Source organism: Capra hircus, chromosome 1 (genome assembly GCF_001704415.2).
Source record: "Capra hircus breed San Clemente chromosome 1, ASM170441v1, whole genome shotgun sequence".
Lineage (NCBI taxonomy): Eukaryota > Metazoa > Chordata > Mammalia > Artiodactyla > Bovidae > Capra > Capra hircus.
Genome location: NC_030808.1, coordinates 125,936,115 through 125,955,893, shown reverse-complemented (window position 1 = coordinate 125,955,893; position 19,779 = coordinate 125,936,115). Strand labels below are relative to the sequence as shown.

The window sequence follows — 19,779 nt, the reverse complement described above, 5'->3', positions numbered from 1 at the left end:
TAAGAAGGACCAGCAGATGAGAACAGGAGGGTTTTCTTCAGATGCCCCTTGACTTTTGGTAGAGATCTGAAAGCTTTTAAAACTATTTGTGTGCGTGCATGTATGTTCAGTCGTGTCTGACTCTTTGTGACCCCGTGGACTGTAGCCCACCAGGCTCCTCTGTCCATGAGATTTCCCAGGCAGCAATACTGGAGTGGGTTGCCATTCTCTTCTCCAGGAGATCTTTTCCACCCAGGGATCAAACTCGCGTCTCTGGCATTGGCAGGCGGATTCTTAACCACCGAGCCACCTGGGAAGCCATTTCCTTGTTTATTTATTTGGCCGTGCTGAGTCTTAGTTGTGCTACGTGGTATCTTTAGTTGTGGTGTGAAACTCTTAGTTGTGGCATGTGGGATCTAGTCCCCTGACCAGGGCCCCTGCATTAGAGTGAGGAGTCTTAGCCACTGGACTGCCAGGGAAATCCTCAGATGCCCTTTTATTATCTGTTAATGCTCCCTACCTTTTCTATAAAGGAAAAAAGAGTGGAAAGGGAATGATGAAGAAATATACACAAGCAGAGAGGAAAAAACACTAAAAGATATAAAAGGAAAGTAATAAATAGGTATTCTGTTGCTTCCAGCATCATTCTTTACAGTTAGATCATTTATTTTGTATTTTATTAATTTAGTTTTTAGTCTGATTTATTTTTCGAGTTGTGTCCCCAACTCCAGGCCAATTGACTGTGGTAGAATCATTGGTCATCTGCACAGACTCAATGGTGCTGAGCTGTTTGCTTCCTATTTGTGTCTATTCATTTTCATGTTATTGAAATATGTGTATCGTTCAGTGACATGATTTTTTATGTCCTTCACATTCACCTGGCAGTTGAAATTCTATAACTTGTTCTATAACCTTGAGCGGGAAATTCATTGTCACTCTTCGCAATCTTCAAATCATCACTAACTGTTCAGTGATGACCAGAACTGCTCTCAACCATCCATAGAGTCAGCATTTCATATTCTAAGGTTGAAAACAGAGACATGTGTGCATGCATGCTTAGTCACTAAATCGTGTCTGACTATTTGCAACCCCATGGACTGTGGCCCGCCAGGCTCCCTTGTTCTTGGGATTTTCCAGGCAAGAATACTGGAGTGGGTTGCCATTTTTTTCTCCAGAGGATCTTCCTGACCCAGGGATTGAACCCGCATCTCCTGAATTAGCAGGCAGATTTTGTACCCACTGTGCCACCTGGGAAGCCTGAAAAAAAGAGATACATTTCCCAAATGCTTGTACTTGGGAAAGATGTCTTTTGGCTTCATCTCACCTTTCTAGAGGCTTGGTATGAAATTATGCCTCCTTGGGTATATACAACCTCAACGATATAGAGATATCATGGTTCCCTTTATTTTCCCCACAATACAACCTCTTGTAAACACAGCCAGTCTAAAGGGGAAGCTTGTTTTCATTAAATATTTAATCTTTCTAGATACTGTTCCAGGAATGAAAATTGGTAAAAAATTCAAACTACCTCCGCTTATAAATATTTTGCTTTGGTTTCATCTGGAAATGAAATTATGGTGGTGTTAAAATAACATGAACTGAATAGTTGTTTGTTCCCAAGAACTGTGTTCAACCTGTTGCCACAACCCTGTGGGTAGGTAGATCATTCACTTTGTTCAAATGAGACAACTGAGGCACAGAGAACTTAAATGACTTTCCCCAAACACTCAAAACACTCCCTTCCTAAGAAGTTAAAGCAGAATCAAATCCAGATTTGTTTATATCAAAGTTATATTCTTGGCCTTCTTGTCTACTAGATGGGCCAGCTCCTGGGCGAACCCCAATATGAATTGCATTTTGGGCTTTGGTCAGAATAGCAGAGGTCTCCAGTGGTTGGTGGGACAAGTAGATAATGTTTTAGCAACATTAGTCATTTGTTAGATGATAAAACTCAGAAAGTCTTCATTTTGATTCTATCCAGATTACTGGGCCCTACTCTAAAACTTCAGAATAAGTATCTCTGGAGAGGAGATCCAGGAATCTGCATTTACTATAAGCTCCACTGGTTGTTCCTGTGACTGCTGGTGAGAACCATCATGTTGAATTGCTGGGTAGCACTTAATGTTTACTGCAGGGATCTCCAAGCTCCAGTAGGATTCAGACAGGCATTTCTGTTCACCATTATTGGCAGAATATTGAATATTTGAATTTTTGTTGTGTTTTTCTCTTTAAGTGGCTAACATGAATATTTGACTTTCAATATGTGGGTGTGTATATCCTACTGGAGGGAAAATTTTAGGAGAATTGTAAAGCTGTTGTTGGCCCTTATCCCCAAATATACTCTTCCATTCCCTCTGCTTCCCCCAAATGCTAACTGTTCTTTCTTGTGGACAATCCAAGGCCTAGGTGATAAGAACAAAACTGTCTACGCTTATTTTAGTTTTCTGTTGCTCTTGTAACAGAATATCACACATTCAGTAGTTTAAACAACACAAATTTATTATCTTATAATTCTGTAGGTCAGAAGTCCAATATGGGTCTCGTTGGGCTAAACTCAAAGAGCCATCAGGAGACACTGTGTTCCTCTATGGAGGCCCCAGAGGAAGATCCTTTCCATGGCTCATTCAGAGTATTGGCAGAATTCAGTTTCTTGAGGTGGTGAGCCAGAGAGCCCCATTTTTCTACAGGATGTAAACTGAAGGCCATTCCCAGGGTCTTGAAGCCACCTGCATTCCTCGGCTGTGATCTGTTTCCTCCATTTTCAAAGCTCGTAGCTGCCCTTCTCACTCATTGAAGTTGTTCCACCTCTTCATATTTCTTCTCTCAGTCCAGCAGGGGAAAGTTCTCTGCTCTTAATGATTCAGGTGATTAGATTGGCCCTATCTACATAATCCAAGATACTCAACCCTTTCCCCAAACCCATGCATATCCTTAGTCACTTCTGCTGAGTTACATGTTGCCATGTAGGATAACAAGTTCACGGGTTCTGGGGATTAGGGTGTGGGCCTCTTTGCGTGTGTGCTCAGTCACTTCAGTCGTGTCTGACTCTTTGCCACCCTATGGACTGTAGCCCACCAGGCTCCTTTGTCCATGGGATTCTCCAGACAAGAATACTGAAGTGGGTTGCCATGCCCTCCTCCAAGGGATCTCCCCAATCCAGACTTGAACCCAGGTCTCTTATGTCTCCTGCATTGGCAGGTGGGTTCTTTACCACTAACGATGGGCCTCTTTGGGGGAGTATTATTCTGCCTGTCACAGACATATTGTCTGCCTTTGTTTGACAAATAAGACAGTAGGAGTTGTCATTGACACCGGGGCTTCAGGCATTAGTGTTGATGCACAGGAGAAAAATGTGACTGAACTGGATCGTTTTCTCAACTGAAATCATCTCAAGGTCAGATTCTAAAGCAAGTAATTTGGGAAAGGATGTTTCAGGACTTTTGTCCAATCAAGCAGAGCTGCAGTATCACTTATCTCTGTGTGTTACAAAGGAGGTAATGCCCAGAGTGCCTGTTTCTCTGATCATTTACAGTCAGAAAAAAATGGTGATGATGTGAAATAGGCACAGACATTCAGCCAGGATATTGGCTTTCATTTGGCCGCTGATGCCACTCACTCTCAGGCTTCCGCACTTTTGATTGTACCCTTCCGATTTCCTAGTCTGTCCTTCTAGCTCTTTGCCCATTTATCTGTGATAGTACATATTTATGGCAAATTTTGATACCTACTCATTCTAAGAAACACTTTCCAAGGTGCTGAAAAGTATATCAACTCATTTTTCCCAGTTGCTGAATTCAGATGATAAAAAGAATCCATGTTATCTCCCAGTCTTTTGAAGGCTCTTTTTGAGTTCTTCTCTGGATATCTTCCTCTATAAGTTCCTGTTCAACACTGAAGAAGCCCGTCATATCTTGGACATAGTCGGTACCCCAAACTACTTACAGATTTTAAAGAAGTAAAAATTAAACAATTGCAATTGTATTATCTGTACACCCCAATTCGGCAAGATGTGTGTACTTATTGTTTCCTTACAATGTTGTTAACAAAGAGAACATTGCTAAGAATGTCAAGAGTAGGTGAGGAACACTGGGATTGTTAGAGATGAAGTTTCCAATTCTCCTTTACTGAATATATTAAATCATGTTCAGTCAATACTTAGCAGTATATTGGGGGTAAGGGAATAGACTAAAAAGTGGGTCTGTTTTTGAATATTCAATGATGTATGTGTGCAGAAAAGTATACATATGGTAAATGTGTAATGATGAATTTTTACAAAATGATACTCCCATGAAATCAGCATCTATATCAGAAACCAAAATTGTTACCAGCACCCCAGAAATCCTTCTGCTTCCTTTTAGTGGTTACTACTGTCAAGGGCTATTCACTACCCTGATGCTTTAGAAGTTTGAGAAATGGACTGTTTTTAAAATAGAGAAAAATTCTTATAATTGCGGTGAAAATACTTCTTTTGAGTAATTGTTCAGTTGCCAAGTTGTGTCCAACTCTTTGCAACCCCATATACTGTAGCCTGCCAGTCTCCTCTGTCCATGGAATTCTCCAGGCAAGAATACTGGAGTGGGTTACCATTCCCTTCTCCAGAGGATCTTCCCAACCCAGGGACGAAACTCGGTCTCCTGCACTGCCAGGCAGGTTCTTTATCCCTGAGCCACCTGAAGCCCCATGTGGGTTTACAGAGATTTAAAAAAATCTCTCTTGCCCTGAATGTGCATTTAAGCACAGAACGGTAAAATCTTTTCTAAATATTCTTGCTTTATTTGATAGTTTGAGTTAAAAAGCAACTTTGAGTCAGATTATTTCTCAATATTTATTGAATATTTTAAGGGTTCAAACAACCCCTTTGCCTCAAATACCCACAAGTTTTTAAAACTGTACCAGGCACTTGACCCTGATTGATGACTTGGCACCACATCTGTTTCTACATATTTTTTATTGAGATCAAATTAGTATATTTTATATTTTCTCTGGAACTTTGGTTGAGGTTCATAGTAGTGTACTCAAAAAAACCAAACAAACAAACAAACAAAAACAAAACACAAAAAGCTGTTGTCAGCAAAGGTGGCAGTCCCCATACCACATATTTTAGCTGTCTACCACAACACTTTCTTAGCTGAGTGTAAAGTGAAATTGCTTGTAGCAAAATGAAATGGATAAAATGTTAGAAAAGTTGGATTCAGGGCTGTAGTTCTTATTCTGTATTCATTCTCTGTGTTCAAGGATGTCAAAACATTATTTCTAAATGTAAAGGATTGGAAACAACCTTGCCTAACCAATATGAGTGCTTCAATAAATCATGGTATAGTCATAATGTGGACCATTATGAAGCCATGAAGGCATGTTTCAAAAAAAAAAATGCTTAACTATATGGAAAACTTCTTAATAGAATTAACTATGTACTGAAAAATGCCATCTTTGTAAAAAGAAAAAAAAAAGTGCATCCTTGCACATGTGTGTAGATGAAAGACTGGAAATTCATAACCCATTGGCTCTAGTTGTTTCTAAATAGTGTGCTTGAATGCAATTTAAATTTTTTATTTTACAAATATTTCATTTATAGATTTCTTTTTTTTTTAATTTTTTTTTATTTTTTAAATTTTAAAATCTTTAATTCTTACATGCGTTCCCAAACATGAACCCCCCTCCCCAATCAGAAAATACACAGAATCTTTTTCTTTTTAAAAGGATGTATTGGGCGGATAATGACTTCTCTTGAGAAGTAAAGTCTTTGGGGGAAATAAATAAATGTCGCTCAGCTGTGTCCGACTTTTTGGGACCCCATGGACTGCAGCCTGCCAGGCTCCTCCGTCCATGGAATTTTCCAGGCAAGGATACTGGAATGGGTTGCCATTTCCTTCTCCAGGAGATCGTCCCAACCCAGGGATCGAACCTAGGTCTCCCGTGTTGTAGGCAGACGCTTTTACCTTCTGAGCCACCGGTTGCGGGGGTTGGGGGGCGGTGCGGAATAAGACATGGCAAATAAATGGCCTAATCCAGAGGTGGGCAGAATTCCACACCACAGCCACAGGGTCACAAACATCTATTCATGAATAATCATCCTTGAAATAATGGAACTTTCAGTGCAAGAAACTTTAATGGTCACTTCATCCAATTTTCTATGTAAGAAACCCCAAAACAACATCATCTGCCCCAAATGTACTTTGAGCCTAAGTTGGAGCAGACCCAGTGAAGAGACCCCCAGTGTTCCAGAGACAGCCCAGGTTGGTTGTGGAACACTCGGCTAGGATATGTTTCCTTATGTTGATGTGGTATTTGTTTCTTGGTATTTCTGCTTGATGGATCTGGTTCTACCATCTTGTGGCCATACAGAGCAAGAGAAAGCCTTTCTTCATTACAGGTACCTTTCAAATATTTAAATATATGTATGTGCATTTTTAGCCATCATTGAAGAGTAAGTTAGGTGTAATAGGCTGCACCCATTTAAAGTGGACTTTTTTCTTTCTGGATGTGCTGGATCTTCATTGCTGCAAGCAGGCTTTCTCTAGTTGCAGTGAGCAGGGGTCTACTCTCTAGGTGTTGTGTGGACTTCTCATTGCTGTGGCTTCTCTTGTTGCGGATCGCAGGCTCTAGAGTGCACTGGTTTCAGTAGTTGTGGCATAGGGGCATATCTGCCCTGTTCTGCGGCATGTGGAATCTTCCCAGACCAGGGATTAAACCCATGTACCCTGCACTAGGGTCCCAGGTGGCGCAATGGTAAAGAATCCACTGCGAATGCAGGAGACATGAGAGGCACAGGTTCGATCCCTGGGTTAGGAAGATCCCCTGGAGAAGGAAATGGCAACCCACTTCCATGGACAGAGGAGCCTGATGGGCTCCATGGGATTGCAGAGAGTTGGACAGGACTGAGCATGCAAGCACATACCCCACCCCAACCCCCTCACTAGCATGTGGATCCCCAATCACTGGACCCCCAGGGAAGTCCTTGGCATGTTGTGACAGAGTATACACCCTTAAAATCATCAGCACAGCCACGATGCAGAACATTTTCATCACTCCTTAAAGTTTCCTCCTGTCCGTTTGCAGTCCATCCCTCCTTCATCCCCTGTTCCAGGCAACCATTGATCTAGCTTCTGTTACCATCGATTAGTTTGCATTTTCTAAAATTTCATATAATTGGAATCATACAGTAGGTACTTTCTTTCTTTTTTTTAAACTGGCTTGTAACATAACTTTTTCGTTCACTTTATGAAGCAGTTTTGTTCCATTCTTTACGTTTATGGAGCCATCGTAAAAGGTGTTTCAGACTTTGTCTTCAGAGAACTAATCATTTAGTGAAAATGTATTATAAACTTTATGAGTAAACCTTCGCTCACTTAAAAAGTAGCTGCTGCTGCTAAGTCGCGTCAGTCGTGTCCAACTCTGGCTCCCCACCAGGCTCCCCCATCCCTGGGATTCTCCAGGCAAGAACACTGGAGTGGGTTGCCATTTCCTTCTCCAAGGCATGAAAGTGAAAAGTGAAAGTGAAGTCACTCAGTTGTGCCCAACTCTTAGCAACCCCGTGGACTGCAGCCCACCAGGCTCCTCCGTCCATGGGATTTTCCAGGCAAGAGTACTGGAGAGCTGAATTACAATCCTTCAGGGCACTTTCCAGCTTTAACACTGTTTCATTCTATGTAATGTTTCTATTTACTGTTCAAAGCTAATGCTGTACCTTTGATTGAAATTAGCCCAGTGACTATTTTTTTTAAAAACTCAATAGGCTGTAGGGTTTTGTTGTTGTTTCAGTTTTTGAAGTTTAACACAGTTTCCTTATCATTTTATGAATGTCAATGTATACATAATTGTTAATGATTTTTTACATGGGGAAGGAAAGCTACAGTGGCAAAGGAATATTTATAAAATTCATGTAAGACCTCATAGGGCAGGCAGTCCCATGTCGTAGGAACTTCTTCCTTCTTCTAAAAGGTGAGTATCCTGACATATATATGTACTTAAATAGGTATATGGTAAATATCATGGTACATTTTAAGCTGTATAGTCATAATCAAACAGATAAGATGATGACATTCACATTTTTGCCTTTTTTTTTTTTTATAGTTCCAAACCACACCCAGTGCAAATTGACCTTACTGCTTGAGACCAATTGTATTTTGAGATTGAAATCTATAGTAGTAGGCAGAATACTTAAGTGTGGAGTTAGTTGCTTGTTTCCTTTGGTCAGATACTGACTTTGACAGAAGATTATTTGGAAATAGACATAGTTTAAAGTGACTGAATTTTGAATATTCTGAATTGTTCTCTTGGATGTCCAAATCTCAGGTGATCACACCAACAGAAACAGGTATGCAAAATTTTCCTTATGTTAATAGGAAAATACAGCCTCAGATTCTAGAGCTGCTTTTTAAAAATGTGATTGTTAAATTGAGATAAACCTCCTCATGTTTGTTGTTGCTGGTTTTAGTGCATTCTTGCTTTGGGAGTCTGGATAACTCTGCATAATCAGTGCACAGTGACCATGATGTGAGAGTCATATAATTTTTAATTCTCTTAATCTCTCTGTTTTAAAAATTATTTCTTTCTTAAGCAATACTCGTTGCGTAAGAAAGGACTGTTTTGGTTTATTCAGGGTTTGATAAATTAAATTCATAATTTTTGCTTTGGCATTAATTTTCCGTTTAGAAAGATATATGCAATTTTAGGAAAATGTTAAAATGACTGAATATTCTCTTTTTGTGTCATCTAGAATGTGTATGTATTATTGCTTCAAAGCCTGATTCTTTCATTCTGATGAAACAGCACTTGTAGTCTATAGTTTAGTCATGTAGAAGCAAAACTCCTCTTTTTTTCTTAAAGAATTCCTACAGATATATAAAACAAATATCAATAGAGGATATTGTAGGTGCTAGGGCTATGACACGGAGAAGGCAATGGCAGCCCACTCCAGTACTCTTGCCGGGAAAATCCCATGGGCGGAGGAGCCTGGTGGGCTGCAGTCCATGGGGTCGCTAAGAGTTGGGCACGACTGAGCGACTTCACTTTCACTTTTCGCTTTCATGCATTGGAGAAGGAAATGGCAACCCACTCCAGTGTTCTTGCCTGGAGAATCCCAGGGACGTCGGAGCCTGGTGGGCTGCTGTCTCTGGGTTCGCACAGAGTTGGACACGACTGAAGCGACTTAGCAGAAGCAGTAGCAGGGCTATGACACAATTATATACATCCACCTGGAGTCTGAGGAAGACATCTTATTGGAAATAAATTCTTTATCATTTTTGCTTACCTATATTTTGAAGTCTTGGAGATAGGGCTTCTGCTTCAAAGCCTATTTTCACTGTTTCACTGAATTTGAGAAGAGACTGTATGTAGGCTTTCAGAAAGGGCTTCCTATAAACTGTGTGCAAATTCTAGAAAAACAGGTTGCCTTTCAATGAGCCTTTTTAATGGTTTCTGAAACTGGCTGAAGAATCTATGTATCTTTACCCCACATAGCCTCGGTGTCTGTAGCTGCCTTAGTTTAGCTCTTTTTCTCAGTAAAGCAGAAAATGTACAGTTCCCAGCCCTGTAACACTGAGACGCTCTTGAATGATACATGTCGAGGAAACCTAGATACTGGTATCACTGGCAATTTGCATTGATCTTATTGCCAGAGAATGAAAGACTCTTGAGTTTTCTTGAGAGAGACCCGCTTTTAAAAAGCTATAAGTGTGTTTCCTTTGTGCAGTGACCTGAGGTCTCACGCTGAAGTAGAAAGTTAAGACCTGACTGTTGAGCTCTGTGAAGCAGTCAGCTGTTTATTCGTAGTCATCATAGAATAGGGTGACTGTGGCTCTTACTGGAGAGACAAACACATCATGACCAATTAACTCTGGAGACTGAGTGCCATGGACAAATTCCACATAATTCTTAAAAAAAACAAAAGAGGCACCAACTCTTGAAGGCTTTCTCAGGAGCCAGAATTGAATTCTCTTTCCTGTATTATGCCCAGAGTCCAACAAAGGCTGTGCCCTACTGCCAGTCCTTTCATAATGAACAAGCCAAGTGTTCAATTGTGTTCTTGTGGAGGAGGGGGATGACATTCCTTTATGATCCCCAGTTTAGATCAGTTTACCACCCAAAGCATGATATTTGATTACCCTTATTATGTTACTTTGCGTAGCTACAAATGTTGCTAATGGTGTGGCCTTATCTAGCCATTTAAAAGTCCCTGTTCATGCTGCTTTACTGGTCAATGCTATAAAAGCCCCTATTGCTAAGGACCCTAGTAATAAGTAATACAAGCCAATGAAGAGGGAGGGAGCAGTATACTTGGGTTAGGCGTGCACTGCAGGCGCATGTATCTTGGACTCCTGCATATATTCCACTGACTGCCTGATGCCCGTTTTTTTCTTCTAAGTGCTGATTTTAATCTCTAATATCCAGTGTGCCTGGGCCTGAATTGCTTTGAGAATGGTAAAAGTTTGCTGGCCTTTTCTGATGACATTCTTCTTTAGCACTGAGGTTTCTATAGTCCTTCTTTTTCTTTCCTTCCAAAAGTTTCTGACTTAGTTCTCAGTCTCACAGGATAGAAGCCATGCTGTCATTAACTAGTAGGAGCAAATGAGGAGAACTATCCTTTTATCTATTCCAGCGGAGGTGGAAAGTTGAGTGCTTTTTCCTTGGAGTAGTGGCCTTTAGGCTTTTTTCCTATTTCTCTTTTCTTTACATTTTTATTTTATATGTACTATAATTGACTTACAATGTTGGGTTAGTTTCAGGTGAACATAGGCTTTTTTAATTGTTCTACTCCCGTCAGTTAAAAAAAACAACTTTGTTTTGTATACACAACACTTTCAAGGTATACATTTTTAACTTACTAATGTATTCAAGAACTACTTAATGTATATGTGATATACACTAGAGCCCATGTAAAAATAAATTTGAAAGAATAAGGTGATTTTTTAAAAAAAGTTTATTGTTAATTAGAAGGATTTTATAATACCCTTAGCAGATATGATGCAAGAGGCAATATGGTTTATTTTATTTTTTAATTGGAGGAAAATTGCCTTACAATGTTGTATTGGTTTTTGTGTACAACAGTGTGAATTAGTCATAACACTGTATCTATCTATCTATCTATCTATCTATCTATATATGTGTATCTCCCCTCCCTCGGAAGCCTCCTTCCCCTCCGTTCACCCTCCATGGAACATGAGCCTGGGCCCCAGGCACAATGAAAATAGTACCATCTTTGACATCAGTGGATGACCTAGGCTGTATAGATTTACCTTACCTGTTTACCTGTTTTATCCTCATGTAAAATGAGAATAAAATAAGATGAGGAAACATAATATTGGGTTGGCCAAAAACCTTTTTCCATAAGATATTGCAGAAAAATCTGAGCGAATTTTTTGGTCAGCCCAATACTATTGTAAGTGTGTGTGTGTGTGTGTGTGTGTGTGTGTGTGTGTGTATAATCATGATAATAATATTTTCAGTTTTGCTTAACTCACTGGGTTGATGTGAGACTTGAAGGTCATATGTGAAAGTGCTTTATGAATTAGAAAGCGTGTAAGACTTAATTCTCTTGCATATGGGACATGTTGGTGGTTGTCTTTAGTCTTTGCTTTTAGACCACTATGAAGAATCAGTTTCATACTTATTTTTTCTTTCACAAAGTTGAGGTCATTATTATTAGCTAAGAATAAAATCTCTAGTAAATTTGCCTGGCATGTTTATACTAACTGAATAAACAGAGTTATAGGAAAAACCTGTTACATTAAAACATGCAAACAAAAAAAAACATGGAATCAACCTATTTAAGTTATTTTAAGATACTAGAATTAAGTAAAATTTTCCAAGATTGCGGAAGTTGGGTAGGGCCAGACTAACTCTATAAGCAGAATGATTAAATTACCCTGGGGCAGGTCCAGCATACCTTCCTGGGCCCAGCCTTATATGGAACAGTGGAGACATGGACCTTGACACTTGTTTGATTATATGACTCTAGTGCTCACCAGCTGAGTGGTATTGGGCAAGTTTCTTAACCTTAGAGAACTTGAGTTTCTTTATCAGTAAAAATAGATGTAACCACTACTTTGGGAGGTAGTTTTAAGGATTAGAGATAATTTATATCAAGTGCCTGGCAGTAGATTCTCTTAGTGTGTGCATAGTATCAACTTTAAAAGAAAAAATTACACTGTTCCATGTTTGTGCATCCCTGTGTCCACGCAGATCTGCTGTTATAACCCCCATTCATCATTTAGCCTTTCATTCCAGATGTATTTTATTTAAACTTAGAGGATGAGATGGTTGGAGGGCATCACCAACTCAGTGGACATGGGTTTGGGTAGACTCTGGCAGTTGGTGATGGACAGGGAGGCCTGGTGTGCTGTGGTTCATGGGGTCACAAAGAGTTGGACACAACTGAGCAACTGAACTGAAGAACAATATCCTGACACTCTTAAACATTTCCTCTTATTTCCAAATTTAAATGTTAGCTTAGGGAAGTTGCTATATAATTTAGTCTGAAAAGAAGCTTTCTACTATATTTTCTTAAGACCAAATAAAAAGGATGATTAAGTAAGATGCTCTGTGGAAAGCAGGACCACTGTATACATATTGTTGTAGGATGTTTCCTAATGTAATATTATTCTGTTCAAATTTTCTTTAATATTTTAAATTATAAAATAAAGCATGCAGAAGAATAGAATAATATAATATACACTCATTTTCTCTACCCCGATTTAAGAAATGTCAGCAATTTGTATGTATCAGCTCTTTATTTTCTCTAAGAAATAAAACACTAATGATATGACTGAAGGCCCTCTCCCATTTAATCCTTTCCTCATCTGAAATTGGCATGTGTGTGTTATTCTTTCTGTCCATCTTACTATTTTTCCATGAACACTTTTCATTAATAATATAAAGTACTTGAAACTGTTTACAAATATCTGCTATACAGCTTTCTCATTTAACACATGTGTCCATGATTTTTTTTTCATATTAATGCAGATAACTACTTCATTTTAACTTGTTATGGAGTATTTCACTAAATGAATATTCTAACATTATCTAGTCTTCTGATGATAGACATTCAGGTTGTTTCCAGTTTTTTGATACTATAAATAATGGTGTGCTTTTACCTATATTTTGACTTATTTATACAAGAGTTTCTCTGGGATGAATTGCTAGAAGTAGGATTGTGGGTCATAGAATATGCATATCTTCACCTCTTTTAGATATACTACTTTGGAGAGCACTATGGCGGCAGAATGACCGATCTCTTATACTCTCTCCAGTTTGTGTCTCCGTCAGTTTTAGTTTTGGCAGCCTGATGGGTTGAGGATTTTAGGTCATTGTTTTCATTTGCCTTTTCCATTTTATGTAGCTATTAAAAGAATGTTTAAAATCTATGCCATCATTCCATTAAATAATCATACATGTACCTAGGTTCAATTCAGTTCAGTCGCTCAGTCATGTCCGACTCTTTGCAACCCCGTGAATTGCAGCATGCCAGGCCTCCCTGTCTATTACCAACTCCCGGAGTTCACTCAGACTCACGTCCATCGAGTCCGTGATGCCATCCAGCCATCTCATCCTCAGTCGTCCCCTTCTCCTCCTGCCCCCAATCCCTCCTAGCATCAGAGTCTTTTCCAGTGAGTCAACTCTTCGCATGAGGTGGCCAAAGTACTGGAGTCTCAGCTTTAGCATCATTCCTTCCAAAGAAATCCCAGGGCTTATCTCCTTCAGAATGGACTGGTTGGATTTCCTTGCAGTCCAAGGGACTCTCAAGAGTCTTCTCCAATACCACAGTTCAAAAGCATCAATTCTTCGGCGCTCAGCTTTCTTCACAGTCCAACTCTCACATCCATACATGACCACAGGAAAAACCATAGCCTTGACTAGACGGGCCTTAGTCAGCAAAGTAATGTCTCTGCTTTGGAATATACTATCTAGGTTGGTCATAACTTTTCTTCCAAGGAGTAAGTGTCTTTTAATTTCATGGCTGCATTCACCATCTGAAGTTATTTTGGAGCCCCGAAAAATAGTCTGACAGTGTTTCCACTGTTTCCCCATCTATTTCCCATGAAGTGATGGGACCAGATGCCATGATCTTCGTTTTCTGAATGTTGAGCTTTAAGCCAACTTTTTCACTCTCCTCTTTCACTTTCATCAAGAGGCTTTTTAGTTCCTCTTTACTTTCTGCCATAAGGATGGTGTCATCTACATATCTGAGGTTATTGATATTTCTCCCGGCAATCTTAATTCCAGCTTGTGTTTCTTCCAGTCCAGCGTTTCTCATGATGTACTCTGCATAGAAGTTAAATAAACAGGGTGACAGTATACAGCCTAGGTATGTATATATAAATGAGTATTTGTAAATTTAAATAGTCCAAAAGGGTATTGGATAGAATATTCAGAAGCATCTTATCTCAGTATTAATAGTGGGGAACTATTAGCCCTTAGAGCATGATTTCTCAGCCTCAGCACCATGGAAATTTTGCACTGGATAACTCTTTGTTACAAAGGGATCTTCTGTGCATGGTATGGTATTTAGCAGCATCTCTGGTCTCAACACCCTATGGTGGTCTCAACACTAGATGTCTATAACACCTCTTCACTCATGCGAGTCAGACATTGCCAGATGTCCTCTGGGGAGCATAATCATCTCCTGCTGAGGAACCACAGCCCAAGACTAAACTCTGCTTTGTCCTGCCTATCAGAGCTTAAACATAAGACCCCCAAAGGATCAAACCCTTCCCAAGGATTTTTCTGCATTTGAGAACAAAGATCAAGAGTGGTTATAGGGCTTTTTTTTTTTTTTTTTTCAGAAATAGAAAAAAAAGTTATATGAGATCTCAGTGGGTACTAAGTAGCCAAAACAGCCTTGAAAAAGGAAGACAAGGTTGTAAGACTCACATTTCCCAATTTCAAAACTTACTACAAAACAATAATAATCAAAATGGTACTATACTGGAATATAGACCAATGGGCCAGAATAGAGAGCCCAGGAATTCCTTCTTGTGTATCTGGCCAAATGATTTTTGATAAGGGTCCCAAGACTACACAACGAGGAGAAGACAGTCTCTTTAATAACTGGTGTTAGGAAAACTGCATATCTACATGCAGAAAAAATGAAGTTGGACTCTCCTAATACAATATACAGAAATTAAAGTGCATCAAAGACCTAAAAGTAATACCTAAAATTGCAAAGCTCCTCAAAAAATACATAGAGGAAAAGCTTCAGGACATTATATTTGGTGATGATTTGTTGAATATGACAATAAAAACAAAAATAGACAGGTGGGACTACATCAAACTTTAAAACTTCTGTGTCTGAAAGGAAATAGTCATCAGAAAAGGCAACTATGGAATGGAAAAAAATATTTGCAAATAATATAGCTGACATAAGTTTAATATCAGTTCCCTATAAAACATATAGGGAACTTCTGATTTGGTTCCAGACCATCATGAGAAGGCAAATACTGCAATAAAGTAAGTCATATGAATTTTTTCATTTCTCAGTGCATGTAAAAGTTACATTTATACTATACTATAGTTTATTAAGTGTGCATAGCATTATGCCCCAATGTATATAATTAATTTTAAAAATCCTCTATTGCTAAAAATTACTAATCATCTGATGATGAAGGGTTGCCACAAACCTTCAATCTGTTAAAAAAAAAATGCAATATCTGTGAAGTGCAGTAAAGCAAAGCACAATAAAATGAAGTATGCCTATAACCCTATTAAAAATGAACAAAGGACTTGCATTAGCAATTCTCCAAAGAATATATCCATGTGGCCAATAAGCATATACAGAGATATTCAATATTACTATTCATAAGAGAAATGTAAATTAAACCCACAAAATCACCTCACACTCATTAGAATGGCTAATATCAAAGGAACAAGTGTGATTATGGGTGTGGTGAAATTGAAACCTTTGTGCACTGCTGGTGGGAATGAGAAATGATGGAGCTATAATGGAAAACAGTATGCTTCCTCAAAAAATAAAAAATAGGATTATCATATGAATCCAGTAAACCCATTTCTGACTGTATATTGAAAATAATTTAAGGCAATACCTCAAAGAGATATTGCAGGGCTTCCCTGATAGCTCAGTTGATAAAGAATCCGCGTGCAATGCAGGAGACCCCAGTTGGATTCCTGGGTCAGGAAGATCCGTTGAAGAAGGGTTAGGCTGCTCACTCCAGTATTCTTGGGCTTCCCTTGTGGCTCAGCTGGTAAAGAATCAACCTGCAATGCGGGAGACCTGGGTTCAATCCCTAGGTTGGGAAGATCCCCTGGAAAAAGGAAAGACTACCCACTCCAGTATTCTGGCCTGGAGAATTTCATGGACTGTATAGCCCATGGGGTCGCAAAGAGTCGGACAGAAGAGTCACAAAAAGCGACTTTCACTTTCACTTTCATGTTCATTGCAACATTATTTACACTAGCCAAAAGATGGAAGCAACCCAAATGTCCATCAAGAGGTGAAAGGATAAAGACTATGTGATATATATACAGTGAAATAATAGGCACCTTAAAAAAAGAAGTTCTGTCACAGGCTGCAACATGGGTGAACCTCAAGGACATTATGCCAAGTGGAATAACAAAAGGACAAATACTATATGACTCCATTCATATGAAGTATTTAAATTAATCAAAGCCATAAAAACAGGAAGTAGAAAGATAGTTGCCAACGGCTCGGGCGAGGGGAGTGCTAGTATTTTATGGGTATAGATTTTCACGTTTTCAAGATGAAAAAATTTAAAGATCAGTTGTACGACAATCTGAATATGCTTAGTTTACTGAACTGTAAACTTAAAAGTGGTTAAAATGGAAGTTTTAATGTTCAGTCTTTTTAATCACAGTACAAAGTTAAGAATAATTATAGGGATGCAAGAATATCAGTTACTCAAAAAAGTAAATTTTACAGTGTCTCATCCAATCAAAATTTACCAGGCATACAAAGAAGCAGGAAAATAATGACCCATTAATAGGAGAAGAAATCTATCAAACAAAACTGACCTGGAAACTGAGACAGGTATTATGATTACCAGACAATGACAATAAAAGGATTGTTAGATTCCATATGGAGACATGGAAAATATTTTAATAGACCCATATTGAACTTCTAGACAGAAAATTATAACATCTGAGATGAACGATACAGTAGATTGGTTTAAGGGCAGATTAGACAATGTACAGGGAGGCCTGGCGTGCTGCGACTCATGGGGTTGCAAAGAGTTGGATACGACTGAGTGACTGAACTGAACTGAGACAATGTAGAAGAAAAGAATAGTGACTTCGAAGCCAGGGCCTTAGAAACTATCCAGAATAAAATAGAGAAAAGAATTACAAAGAAATTAAAATATCAGTGATTTGTGGGACAAGTTCCAGTCACCTAATATACATGCATTTTAGAGTCCCTGAAAGACGAGGGAGAACAGGAAAAATATTTGAAAATCATGGTTAAAAAATTTCCAGATTTGATGAAAAGAGTAATCCTACAGATCCAAGAAGCTCAATTAACCCCAGCAAAAGATGTGTAAGGAAGATTACATCAAAGCACAAAATTGTTCAAAAGCAGTGATAACGATCTTAAAAGATACCAAAGAACAAAGGCATATTACGTATAGAGGAAGAAAGATAAAGATGATACAAATTTCTTGTTGAAAACAAAAGTATACAAGACAGTGGAGGATCATCATTAAAGTATTGGAAGAAAAACCTTTGACCTATAATTTTTTTTTTGGTCACACAAAACTGTATGTGGGATCCTAGTTCTCCAGCAAGGGATTGAACCCACAACCCCTGCATTGAGAGCGTAGAGTCTTAACCACTGGACAGCCAGGGAAGTCCCTAACCTACAATTCCATACTTAACAAAAATATATTTCAAAAACAAAGATGAATTCGACTTTTCAAACATGTAAAAATTGAAAAAATTCATCACCAGCAAAACTGCACTACAAGAAATGTTACAGGAAGTCCATCAGGCAGAAAGAAAATGATGCCACATGGCGATACAGAAATACAGACCTATACAAAGGAGTGAAGAGCACCAGAAATGGAACTATATAAGTAAACGTAAGGATTTCCCTGGTGGCTCAGACGGTAAAGCGTCTGTCTACAATGCAGGAGACCTGGGTTTGATCCCTGGGTTGGGAAGATCCCCTGGAGAAGGAAATGGCAATCCACTCCAGGACTATTGCCTGGAAAATCCCATGGACAGAGGAGCCTGGTAGGCTACAGCCCATGGGGTTGCAAAGAGTCAGACACGACTGAGCAACTTCACTCACTCACTCAAGACCTGCTTAAAAAAAAAACTGCTTGGATATGGTGTTTAGTATGTATACACTACATTCTAGCCATACCATCTTTGTCTTTGAGGCTCATTTTGGAATGTAATGATATACTACCTCGTATTATATTTGATGTTAAGAATCTCTGTAGCAGAATTTTAATTCCCAAGCCTCAAAATTTTGTTGTGTAAGAAATGTTTTTATTTTTGTACACAGTTTCATTGTCATCAATACCCATATAGAGGAAGACTTTTTTAGTTGTACAGAGTAAAATTCAGTCCTTTAAAATTGAACTCAGTGGTCTTCCCGCGTGGTACTTAGTTTTCAGAAATTTCATGGGAATGAGAGTAAGGAGTTTAGTTCAGGGCTGTGTTTCTCTGTCACTGGCTTCTGCTGAGACTTCAGTTCCTGCTTGGTCCCTGGGTGTGGCTGTCCCCCTCTGCTGCCATCTGCAGAAGTGTCAGAATCTCTGCTTCGTCTGTAGTCCATGTGGTGTCCCTTCTTTAAGATCTTGAATCCGTTCCAAATCCACCTGGTAATAGTGAAATGATGGAGGGTATGGGAAGAGGGAATGTAAACGGTAAGTTACTATTGATCAACTTCATTCTGTTGTACCTGAGATAACATACTGCCTGTCCCCAATTCTCATTTCTCCCTGAAACACTCTCTAGATCATTGGGGTACACAAAAACCTCTCCCTCTTAATTCTTTGTGTCCAGACCACAACCATGCCATCTGCTTAGTGACATCTCTTGGAACATCTTAAAAGTGGTCTTAACATTACTTATATTGTTTTTAACATTTTTTCCTGATGAATGCTATTGATTGCAGGTGTAACACTAACATTGCGATTTAACTTTCTATTTGTGTTTTTTTTCATCCCCCTTGACTTGTGTGTAAGCTCCTGGAATGCCCAGATCAGAGATTTGATGTCTTGATGCTTTTCTTAGTGCTTAGCATTAGGCAAAGTGCATAGTTGGTCTTCAGTAATTATTGGCTGAATGAACAATTGAATGAATGTAAACTTTTTGAGTACAGAGAATTCATCTAGTATTTCTTTTACATCTCTTATGATGCTTAACATAGTATTGAATACTGAGCAATACCATATTATTTACTTAATTTAATTGAACTGAGTCATTTTAATTAAAAAAATTTTTTTAAATTATTTATTTGGCTGCACCAGGTGTTAGTTGTAGCATGTGGCATCTAATTTACTGACCAGGGATTAAACTCAGGTCCTCTGCCTTGGGAGCATGGAGTCTTAGCAACTGGACCACCAGGGAGGTCCCTAAAAAATTTTTTTTGGCTGCACCATGCAGCATGTGGGATCTTAGTTCCCTGACCAGGAATTGAACCTGGGCCCCCTGCATTGGAAGCGTAGAGTCTTAACCACTGGACCACCAGGGAAGTCCTTGAGAGTCATTTTATGTTAACTCTTTCTACATATATTTACAGTGCCTGAAGAAGTCTAGAGAAGCCAGGTCTTCTACAGACTGCTCATTGAAAATAATTTAAAGTATTGGTTAAAATCAGCT

The 19,779-nt window shown here is 38.9% G+C and overlaps 1 protein-coding gene and 1 non-coding gene across 3 annotated transcripts in view; one reads left to right on the top strand and one right to left on the bottom strand.

The window, feature by feature from the left end:
- PLS1 (plastin 1) overlaps positions 1 to 19,779 on the top strand; it is a 125,585-nt gene that overhangs the window by 24,676 nt on the left and 81,130 nt on the right. The window contains exon 1 of one of the 2 annotated variants that reach the window (XM_018049572.1): positions 8,149 to 8,296. The exons of the other annotated variant lie outside the window; for it this stretch is intronic. The gene's annotated coding sequence lies outside the window, so the exon portion shown is untranslated. Of the gene's footprint in view, positions 1 to 8,148; positions 8,297 to 19,779 lie in introns of those variants that run through there. 2 annotated transcript variants of the gene reach the window in all.
- On the bottom strand, positions 19,579 to 19,651 carry TRNAG-UCC. Its single transcript has one exon. It is a non-coding gene; the product is annotated as a tRNA-Gly (tRNA).